At 38.3% G+C, this 12,371-nt stretch overlaps 1 pseudogene; it reads left to right on the forward strand.

Moving 5' to 3' along the window:
- Nucleotides 1-7,030: 7,030 nt before the first annotated feature.
- Nucleotides 7,031-8,790, forward strand: LOC116630592 (annotated as a pseudogene).
- Nucleotides 8,791-12,371: the final 3,581 nt, after the last annotated feature.

The raw sequence follows: 12,371 nt of genomic DNA on the forward strand, positions 1-12,371 counted from the left end.
CCCACTTTGGATGCCTCAGAAAGTGGTAATCCCTATAGTCTGAAAGCCAAGCTTTTAAAGTACTGACATCTGTCTTTGTGAGTTAAGGTGCTCACAAATTTGCACAGTTAGACACATGAATGAATAGAGGGTACTCACACTTTCCACTCATAAAGATTAAAGGTAACTTGATGTTCTTTATACTCCTTTATCTAGGCTGGAAGTCTCAGGAATTTTCCAGTTCCAAATTTTAGATACTTAAAATGGTAAACATGCTCAGCAAAACGTGATTAACTTTTGATATTTATGTTTTTGGTATTTCTTAATTATTTAACACATACCAATTTCTTATCATTTTTCTTCTGTTAAAAAATACCATTTTGGGGCACCTGGGTAGCTCAGTCAATTACATGTCTGACTCTTGATTTTGATTCAGGTCATGATCTCAGAGTCCTGAGATCAAGCCCTGCACTGGGTTCTGTGCTCAGCAGGGAACCTGCTGGAGATTCTCTTTCTCCCTCTCCCTCTGCTGCTCCCCCCACTTGTGTGCTTGCTGTCTCTCTCTCTCTCTCTCTCATAAATAAATAAATAAATAACATCTGTTTTAAATATATATATATAATTTTTCCTCTGTTTATTCAAAATTTACAGGATAAATTGAATATGAACTTATTCTCTGTTGAGTTGCCAATGTATAGACAATATTTATTTATTATTACCTGCTAGTCAATTAAGACAGTTATTAAGCAGATTATTTAAAAACATTATTACTGAGAGAATCCTGACTACAAATCTATGCTACTACACTACATAATCACTTAGCAGGATCTTTAATTATTTTGCTGAAATCAACTTTCAAATATGAGAAAGAGATAGACTAATAGATTAGATAGATAGATAGATAGATTGATTGATAGATATAGATACAGGGGCACCTGGGTGGCTCAGTCGGTTAAGTGTCTGCCTTTGGCTTGGGTCATGATCTCGGGGTCCTGGGATCAAGCTCCTTGTCCCGTGTCAGGCTCTCTGCTCAGCGGGGAGTCTGCTTCTCCCTCTCCCTCTGCCCCCTCCCCCCCGTTCATGCTCTCTCTAATAAATAAATAAAATCTTTTTTTAAAAAAAAGAAAGATATAGATATATATCAGCAACAAATATCTTACTGTCATACAAAAAAGGAATTTTCAGTTTAAAAACCTTTTTAAGTTTTCACCAATTAATTTTCAGTAGTGTGAATCCCACAGGCCACATACTTACATGTCAAAGAAATAAACATATATATGACTACATATACACACACACATATGAATATAGATAATTTAATTTATAGCTTAATTTATAATTCTACATGGTAGCAGAAACCTGAACCTTTATCAAATAGTCCCTTTGAACTTTTCCCAGTAAGTTTAAGTTTTTGTTTCTGTTTTTGTTTTTTCTGTCCCTACTCCAACCCCCAACTTGGTATAAATCCTAAACTTCATGTAAGTCTAATGGAATGTTGTGAAAATTGGGAGTAAGAACCTCATCCTTATAGTACATCTATCCATAACTGGCATCTTCTCAGAAGGACCATTAAAAAATAGTTAACATTTAAATAGCACTACACTAGGTGCTTTACATCTATTTCTATTTCTATATCTATATCTATATCATCTATATCTATCTATAGGTATATTTATATTTATCAGTCTTCATAACAGCCCTATGGAGTAAGTACTATTATCACTATCCATGTCTTACAAATAGGAAAACTGATGCACAGAGCAGTTAAAAAATTGTTCAAGTTTATGCAGCAATTAAGAGACAAAGCTGGGTGTGAACACAACAGTGGTAATCTAGAACCTGAGGTTCAAATTCCTGTGCTCCACAAGCTTCTCACTTCCTCTACTCCATGGACATAATCAACCCTCCACCTCAGCACAAGATGAGGCTTCCATGTTATATATGTAAATTTCTGTGCCACATTCCACAAGGACTTCCTCATCTCTGCCCATCCCAGAACTGTTCACTTTCCAGGACACAGCTGTGCCACACAGGGCAATACAAGGGAAATAAAATGATGTGACTGCACACTTCTAGGACCTATCGCTCACAGGGGCTCTGGGCCTTATGTTCATCAGCCAAATAACTCCATTTAAACATCACTTCTGTATTCTCAAAACCACAGTTGGAGGAATTTCCTAAGTGTTAACAGTATCCCAAACAGGAAGCTGTGTGTTCTCTCATTCTGCCAGGGGTGCAGCAGCCAGAGTAATTGTTGCTTCAAGAGGGCACGGTCCATGGCTATCTTTCTTTTCTTACTACCTCTCTTATGCTCCTCCCAAATTCTTTATGGAGATTTACCAGGTGATAAAAACTCATTCTAACAATATTTATTTTTCTATGTCAGTAATTTAGGTCAGGACCTTAGCTTTTAATACTTAAAAGACCCCTTACATCATGCAACTCAAAAGCCTTTTTTGTCAAGACTGTTGTGTCTTCCTTGAATTCATAAGTGTATTTTGAAATTTAGGACACAAGAACTGATTTTTTCAGTTGTTTTTTTTTTTTTCTTGTTATATCTTTCCTTTCTTGAGGCAGTAAACTTAAACTACTCTAACTCTCCTTGAAATGGGGAGAAGGGTCATGTGGGAGAAAAAATCAAATTAAAAACACATTGGTGAATACTTCAAATTATCTTTCCAAATAGACTTCAAAGCTCTAATTCTAAAGAATTTGAGAATTATCTCTATAGTTATCTCCAGACATCTTATATAAAAGCCACTTAGTGGTCTCTTCCTTTTAAAAGAGCTTGGGAGTCCTGGTACAAATCCTAAGAAACCTAAAGAATCACAACCTCTCCTCTGACTTTTAAGAGGTAGAAGGAAAAGTAAAAATACTTGAGATGAGCCAGAAGCCTGTGGTTCTGGTCTCAACTCTGCCAATGACTAGTTGTGCTGCCAAGGACTAATCACTCAAATCATACTTAGTTTGTGAATTACCCAACTAACATTTCTGGATCATCATCTATGGGATGGACACTTAAAATATGATACTTGCTTAGTTATCACAATTTTAGCATAGTTAGAAAGTTTAACTAAATTGTCTAAGATCTTAGAGGAATTAACTGGCAAAATTGTGATCAAAGGAAGCTATGTATTATCCCAACATAATATTTCATGATATCTAAAGTCCCATCTAGGCCAAAATACTCCGTAATTCTAAGACGGATTTGGCAGAAAAGGCACAAAGGTTTTGCTGGGATACTAAATGTCATATACATGTGTGTCTATATATATGTGTATATATTCTGTGATTTATTGAAAAATACTACCTTTGGATAAAAAAAATGGATGCTTGCTAGCAAATACACTCTCCCAGAGGTCTTCTTTGCACTTCTTATTTTGATATAATACCTGTACATTATCATGTTTTTTTAAAAATTCTTACAACACACAAAGCTTACTAACCTCTCCACAATTTGTTAATCACGTTCATTTTCCTAGCAGTGGTTGTCATGGACTGAAAACGGTAGAATTTATCTCCAGCTATCTCCTCCAGGGCTAACATTCACATTAAGCAATGTGTAATGTTTTCTCACCATGAATGCTGTCAGGCTGACATCAACAGTGAAATATGTGAATTAATATTTACACAAGCTAACATGATTTTTTGCATTATAAAAATGTCATTTTTAAAAAGGACAGTATACAATGATAAACAATGTGTGGGCCTGTGTTGGAAATCAAATAACATAAAGGCTTTTTTAGTTCCCTTGGAGAATATATTGATTAAGTGAACTATATTACATTTGCATTTACACTGAAATACTGGGTTGATTTACAAATGTTAATGAATTCTTTTCCAGAACTTCTGAATGATGACTTCTTGGCTAATTGATATTTGGAAAGGTGTAGCACATAATTTAATTTCCTTAAACGCAGAGCTTAGAGCTTTGATAGTTTGCATCTGGGAACTGAGATTCTTTTTTATTTAAGTGATAGGGGTGAAAAGTTTAGTTGTGAGTTCTGTCAAAAATAACTCTTTTTAGATTCATGGATCCTCTACCTAGTGATTTATTTTTTCCAGGCCCATTTTCTTTTTTTCATTTCTTTTTTTTTTTTTTTAAAGCAAGAGTTTCTCATTTCTCTATTTTCAATGGTACAGTCTGAAAAATAATATTGAAAGGAATCTTTACTAGATTGGTCTAGAGCAATACTGGAGAACCCTAACAAAAGCCCATTCCTCTAACTATACATAAACTTTAAAGAAACACTAGGCATGATAACATCTTAAAGTTTACAAGAAATTTGTGTCCACATTGAAAAGAGATTAGGACAGCATAACAGCCCCTAATTTCACAAAAGCCTGATTTCCAGTCTCCTTTTAGGTTTCTTCCTTTGGTGCAGTGGTTCTCAAACTTGGCTGCACATTGGAATCACCTAGAGAGTTTTAAAAATATGAGTCCTATAACTAGAGATTCTGATATAATAGAGCATTGCCTGGGCACCTGGATCAATAAAAGCTCCCTCAGGTGATTCTAATGTGGAGCCAAGGTTGAGAATCACAGACTCTTTGTAAATTCTCAAGACACGCTCACTCATGTATTTGGGCTGCTGACCCTACCACACTTCCCAGCTGGCTGCCTCACTATCCTTTTGCTTTAGGTAATAAACCAGATGTTATTTTCAAGGCAGTGGTGCTCTGTTCTGAGTCTTGCACCTGATTTTCTGTTTGAGATATGGTTTAAGCATTATTGGTGCTTATGTCTACAGCATTGTTTTGCCCTGGACATCCCAATAGGCTCATAACCTGTCAGCTGCTGCTTATGCTTTACATGTGCTCCTGGTTTCTTTGCAGCCTTTATCCAGGCCAGAAGGTTGGTACCAAATCTCTTGGCAAGTCAGTAGAAAAGATTTACTAGCTATTTTTTATCTCCTTATTTATCATATCAAGCACAAGCCTGGAGGACCCATCTCCTAGCATTCATTCATAGGGAAAAAAGGATATCTCCTCTCATTTAAGGCTTACACAGAGTCAGAAAGAAGGGTTTACTATAGTTAACAGCACTGGAGATAGAAACAGGAAACAAAGGTAGTGCGATGAAAATGAATCTTCTAATTTTCTCTGGGTCTTTGAAACTCATTACTGGGGAGATTTGTTAAATAATGAAAATAATACTGAGAATAATACCTACTGAAAAGCAAAAAGTACTTCAATCCACCTCTGGATTCTGGGGAAAAAAAAAAAAAAACTAACTCTTTACTAATCTGGCATATAGCGACTTGGAGGACTTGGCTAAATTGAAAAGAAGGAAAAATGAAAAGATGTGTGGCAAATAAACTTAGTTAAGCCACATTAAGTTCCTGGTTGACATGAACTCTGGAGACGGAAAAACTGGCTTTAGGACCTCCAAAGGACAGTGTGATGCCCTCACAGCAAAGGCTGGAGATGGGGAGCTGAGCCCGAGGTCATAGCTAGCAAGACCGAAGCGGAAACTACATCAACAGGAGAGAAATGCCCAGGACTTCCTAGTACCATTGCCTGAGCAACGTGAATAAACTATGGGTTCATCCACCATGGACTTCTGCAGAAGAGGCCAACACTGCTTACACAATAGACAGCTCAGACCCAAAGATCAGCATGAAGGTCACTTTCCGTAACTCTACTAAGAGAGCAAGTACCTGAACTTCTTCAGGAATACATTCAGATATCATCTAAGATCAAAGCATGAGAAGAGCTTAGTAATGTAATACAAGATAAACTGAAAGGATTGTTGAAATTGTGGGATTCTGAGTAAGCTTTCACAGGATTAGGTATTCTTTTACTTTTCAAATAGCAGCTGTGTATGCACTCAGAAATATCGGACAGATTTTGTGTGTTTTTCTCTTTAAAAAAAAAAAACACATTATGCTTTCTCTACATAGAGTCATATTGTATCAAGATGGAGACATATTGGGGCACCTGGGTGGCCCAGTTGGTTGAGTGTCAGACTCTTGATTTCGGCTCAGGTTTACCTCAGGGTCATGAGATCCAGCCCGGAGTGAGCTCCATATTCAGTGTGGAGTCTGCTGAAGACTCTCTCTCCTTCTCCCTCTTCCCCTCCCCTCCTTCTCTCTCTCTCTCTCCCTCTCTCTCTCTCAAATAAATAAATATTTTTTTTAAAAAAAAGATGGAGACGTATTGAGTAGAACCATTAAACAGTAGGGGCACATGGCAACAGTATCTGCCCTTACTGCCTGGATGTTACTCCTTATTTTCTCTCTCCTATAACTTCACCCTATCCTTTTCTATCAGCTCTTTCACAATAGATTTTAAACATGTACAAACATATCCCACCATTAAGCAAAATACATAAGAAACCATTAAGCAAAATACGTAAGAAAATAAAACATACAGCCTTCAACTCTACATATTTTCAGCTATTACTCTATTTCTAGCTGTATTAGCCCATACTTACTGTTTATACTAGATTTTCCACCATCACCCTAAAAATATTTTTGCCGGGGCCAGTGGGGGTGGGTCACGTGGAGCGTGCTGCCCCGAGTGGCGCTGGCGGCAGGAAGCCGCTGTGCTGGAGCTGCGGGCAGGGAGCCGGCCCGGGCTCTGGGTAAGCGAAGCACCACGCAGTGCTGAGTCCACCACCCGCGGGAGCCACGGAAATCGGCACCGAGATCAGTTGAAGATCCGGAGTGCCGTTAACGGGAAATTGCCAGAGCTTATGTTGATGAAGAATTTCCTGAGGCCAACAAGAAAAGTCAGGACCAAATGACAGAGGACCTGTCCCTGTTTCTAGGGAACACAATTCGATTCATCGTATGTCTTCATGGTGTATTAAACTTTGCTCTGTTACAACTGACCCCTCCAGTCTAAAGTCATCTGATACCAACATATTTGATAATACCGTGTCTTCAAACAAGAGCAGTTTCAGCCGGGGAGATGAGAGAACACATGAAGCGGCAGTGCCACCCCCTTGAGATTGCTAGCACTGAACCTGAAAAAAAGAGATTCCAGAGTTTCTCCTAGTTCACAGGAGCAGAAAAACACGAATGTCAGACAGACTTACGATGATGGAGCTGCATCCTGATTAATGTCAACTGTGAAGGCTCTGAGGGAGACAGCACCCTCTGAAGATGTGATTGATACTAAGCCAGAACCAGATGATCTCATTGATGAAGACCTCAATTTTGTGCAGAATCCCTTATCTCGGAAAAAACCCTACAGTGACACTTACATATGGTTCTTCTCGCCCTTCTATTGAAATTTATCAACCACCTGCAAGTCAAAATGCAGATAGTGGTGCTCATTTAAACAAGTTGCAATTTCAGCAGTAGCAAAACAATATTCGTGCAGCCAAGCAACCTGATATACAGAATAGCCAAGTATGTGAAACAGGATGTTTTTGGGAAAGGGAAGTGCTTAACAGCCTAGAAGAGACTTATAGTCTCTTTTTCAGAAACAACTCAGAAAAAATGAGTATTGAGGAAGAAAACTTTCAGGAGAGGAAGTTGTCTGTGGTCAGTTCAATTGTTAAAGTAAAAAACTTCCATCGTGATGGAGAAGAGGAGGAGGAAGATGGTGACTGTGGGTCTCATACAGGACGCATCTTCAGCAGTGTGTCAGTGCCAGCAAAGCCTGAAAGGAGACCTTCACTTCCACCTTCTAAATAAGCTAACAAGAATCTAATTCTGAAGGCTATCTCTGAAGCTCAAGAATCTGTAACAAAAACAACTATTCTATAGTCTCACAGAAACAGACACTTCCAGTTGCTCCCAGAACTCGAACTTTTCAAGAAGAATTGTTTGCAGAAATGGTCCAGGGTCAAAGCAGGACCCCCAGAATAAGTCCCCCCATTAAAGAAGAGGAAACAAGGGAGATAATATAGAAAAAAGCCAAGGAACTCAACAGAGGCAGTTGTTATCCCGACTGTAAATTGACCCAGTAATGGCAGAAACTCTGCAGATCAGTCAAGATTACTATCACATGGAATCCATGGTCCATGCAGACACAAGATCATTTACTCTGAAGAAGCCAAACCTGTCTAAGGAAATAGTAGTGGCACCAAACCAAGAGTCGGGGATGAAGACTGCAGATACCCTTTGAGTACTTTCAGGATACCTTATGCAGACAAGATCTCGTACCACCAGATAAACCTGCAAGTCCTAAGTTTATAGTGACACTGGATGCTCTCCCCAGCCCCCCAGGATACATGTCAGATCAAGAGGAGGACATGTGTTTTGAAGGCGTGAAGCCTGTAAACCAATCTGCAGCCTCAAACAAGGGACTCAGAGGTCTCCTCCACCCACAGCACTTGTAGCTCATGAGCAGGCTGATCGATGAGCTAAATGGTAGCTTTTCAAATGCTGAGATGAGTGAACTGAGTGTGGTCCAGAAACCAGAAAAACTTTTGGAGAATTGCAGGTACTGGCCTTCCTGTAAAAATGGGGATAAGTATACTTACCATCATCCTGTTTCACCTTGCAAAGCCTTCCCCAATTGTAAATTTGCTGAAAAAATGTTTGTTCATTCATCCAAATTGTAAATATGATACAAAAATGTACTAAACCAGATTGTCCCTTCACTCATATGAGTGGAAGAATTCCACTACTGTCTCCACACCCAGCAATTGCAACACCAGTGCCACCTTCTAGCTTCTAGTAGTCAACGGTGCTGTTATTTCCCTGCTTGTAGGAAAATGGAATCTCCCTTCTGTCATTAAAACACTGCAGATGTAACACTCAGTGTACAAGACCTGACTACACACTTTATCATCCCACCATTACTGTGCCACCACAACATGCCTTGAAATGGATTCGACCTCATACCAGTGAATGACGTTCAGTCGTACTTGGCAGAAGATTGTGGAGTGACCGTCTACTGACGAAAGATATTCTGCAGAACTTGTCAAATCTTTGAAACTTAGAATATATTGTTTTCATAATATTAAGTTTACTGCCTACCTGAAGTGTCTAATTTTTCAAGTTTGTAAGTTTATTAAGTGGTTTTAACATTGGGTGTTTTTTGTTGTTTGTTTTGACTATAAAAAGACCATTTAAGGAAAAGCTAAATTCTATTAAAACATTTCAGGCATGTTTGAAAAAAAAAAAAAATTGCCAAAACCTCTAATGATTGACTTATTCCTAAATCTGACTCCGCAGTCTTGTCTCATTTACCCTCTGCAACATGCTCTTTATTTTTTGCATTCTCTGATGTTGTTAGCTCCAGGTTCCTTCTGTCTCTCTGGCCACTTTTATTTCCCTTTATTAAATTCTCTTCTTCAGCACTCCTTATAAATTCAGTGCTTCCAGGATTTCTAATTGATCCCATCCATTTACATGGCTTGAACTATCTCAGGTATATTTTAATGACTCAAATTAATATCCTCAGCTTCATTCTAATTCCTGAATGCCAGAAATATTTATTCTAATAATGACTACTCATTCAAATAATGACTACCTTCACCACCCAAACTCAATGTACCTCAGAAAGAAATAATCTTCTGGGATGCAATATCTCCTTCTAAAAGTATTCGTGCCACTGCTATCTTCTTAGCTAGCCTTTAATTTGGAGTTATATCTTACTTATTTTTCTTAACAGTCTCCCCCACTCACTGTTCCATTTGTTCAAAAGCTCTTATTCAAGGGACTCCTGGGTGGCTCAGTCAGTTAAGCAACAGACTCCTGATTTTGGCTCTGATCATGATCTCAGGGTCTTGAGAATAAGCCCCAAGTTGGGCTCCATGCTGGGCATGGAGCTGCTTAAGATTCTCCCTCTCCCTTTGCCCACAACACCCCCTCCTGATCATGTGCATGCATTCTTTCTCTCTCTCTCTCAAAAAGAAAAGAGGCTCATATCCAGGATACATTTTTTTTGACCTTAATTACTATAAATAACTTCTTAATTGATACTGTTATATCCCACTCTTAATGCCCTTTAGAAAATTTCTACTCTTATCAAAGAGTGATTGTTTTAAAATGCAAATATAAATAAGCTATAGCACTAAATACTATTCAGAATAAAGAACAATCTCCTTAATGTATTATAAATATTGTGTCATCATCTGTTCTCAACCATGATGAAATATTTCTACTCTCTGGTCCCACCATGCATGTTTTTTGTGTGTTTTTGTTTGTTTGTTTTGTTTTGTTTTGTTTTGTTTTCTCAGCCTAAGAGCTCTTCCTCTCTGCCTGGCTAATTTCTCCTTAGCCTACAGAATCTATCTCAGGTGGCATTTCCTCCAAAAAGCCTTCCAAGTGATAAGTGTAAATTAGGTACCTCAAGTGATAAATGTCAATTCTATGTGTTTTCATAGCACCTTATTTCTGTTTCTGAAGCAATTAATATAAAATGAATCATGATGTGTTTAAATGTCTGCCTTTCCCCCACTGAACCGTAAGCTTTTGTTTTGTTTTGTTTTTTGTTTTAAGTTTTTATTTAAATTCTACTTAGTTAACATATAGTGTAATATTGGTTTCAGGAGTAGAAACACAACAAGTACCCTCCTTAATACCTGTCATCCATTTAGCCCATCCCCCTACCCACCTCCCCTCCATCAACCCTCAGTTTGTTCTTTATAATTAAGAGTTTCTTATGGTTTGCCTCTCTCTATCTCTCTCTCTCTCTTTGAACCATAAGCTTTTGAAGGCAAAACACTGTCCATGCATATTTGTATTCTTATTTCCTGGCAATTTCCCTAGAAGGAGCTAAAATAAATGGACACTTAACAAATGAACGTTTAAGCAAGCACATATATTTCAGGATTCTGTGATCAATTTCTTGTACTTGCTATACACTAGTGTGAAATTTTGAAGGCATGAGAACACCTATGCATCTTAACTCACGTTTCTATGAAGAGTAATACTCATTCAAATCCAACATAAACCCTTACTGAAATATCATCCCCACATCTTTTTAAGAATGTCAAAGGCAACAGAGGATCCCTGACTTATGTAAGAGAAAGCCTGGGATAGATATTTCTTATAAACAAGATGAGATAACCTGATCTTCTTAAAACTGTGTTTTTCTTTTGTTCTGACTTTTGTGGTGATTTGAAATTTTCTTTAAGAGAGATAGAGAAAAGAAACTAATTTTCTGTTGGATTGGATCAGCCCTGCCCCAACTGGTTTGTAGAGGAGAAATATGTCTCTAGTACAAATGAATACACATTTGAGAGCCCATTCTTTCTTCCTTCCTTCCTCTCTCCCTCCCTCCCTCTCTCCCTCCCTTCCTTCCTTCCTTTCTTCTTTCTTCCCTCCCCTCTCCTCTTTTCTCCTCCGCTCCCCTCCCATCCTTGCACCTGTCTGTCTCTCTCTCTGTTTTATTTTACTTTCTTTGCTTCTGGCCTATGGTAACTCCTGCACCATCTGAACATTATCTGTAAACATATGAACATACAGGGCAAGAGTATTCTGCTGTAGAACACAGACATATTGAAGAGCTCTCACTTCATCTGTCAATTAGGTATGAAGCAGCAGATTACAAAAGACCGAGATAGTTCGACAGTACAGAAGGGCATAAAAGAAATCAAGTATATCTGGAAGTCACCACAAAATCAATTTCTTACTACAAAGGGATCATGTTTTGAGGTATATTAAGTAATAATACATCCTGTTGGTTCTTTAATGTATAAAAGACCATACATCAAAATATCAATGGAATTTTACATAAGTTTACATTAGAGTTCTTCGGATCATGCATATAAGAGGATGTAATCTGTGTAACACTGGAGGCAAAAATGAAGTTGAACTGCCCTACATGTTTTTTTGTTTTTAAAGATTTTATTTATTTATTTGACAGAGAGAGACACAGCAAGAGAGGGAACACAAGCAGGGGGAGTGGGAGAGGGAGAAGCAGGCTTTCTGCTGAGCAGGGAGCCCAATGGGGGGATTGATCCCAGGACTCTAGGATCATGACCTGAGCTGAAGGCAGACGCTTAATGACTGAGCCACCCTGGTGCCCCCGTCCTACATGTTATATAAACATTCACTTTTCATATAAAAATGAACATCTTAATAAGTTAATTTTCAGCTATCTATCAAGGGCCTACTTTATACTCAGCATTGTAATAATGGATGGTGTATTTAATTAATGAGTTAATCCTATAACTACTGAGTGATTATATATTCAAGACACTGTGCTAAGTGATAGATATATAGGTGAAAAATACCCCTTGAAAAAGGATTTAATCATAATTGAGAAGCAATAGAAGATAGCTGAAATATTAAGTTACTGCCTTAAAAATAATAGCATCATATAGGGACACCTGGGTGGCTCAGTCATTAAGCATCAGACTCTTGATTTCACTTCAGGGCATGATCTGAGTCCTGGGATCGAGCTCCACCAGTTCTGCACTCAGTGGGGAGTCTCCTGGGAGATTCTCTCTCTCTCCCTCTGCCCTCCGCCTGCTCACATGAAAG

The sequence above is a fragment of the Phoca vitulina genome, unplaced genomic scaffold, assembly GCF_004348235.1.
Source record: "Phoca vitulina isolate PV1807 unplaced genomic scaffold, GSC_HSeal_1.0 scaffold4, whole genome shotgun sequence".
In the NCBI taxonomy this organism is placed as follows: Eukaryota; Metazoa; Chordata; class Mammalia; order Carnivora; family Phocidae; genus Phoca; species Phoca vitulina.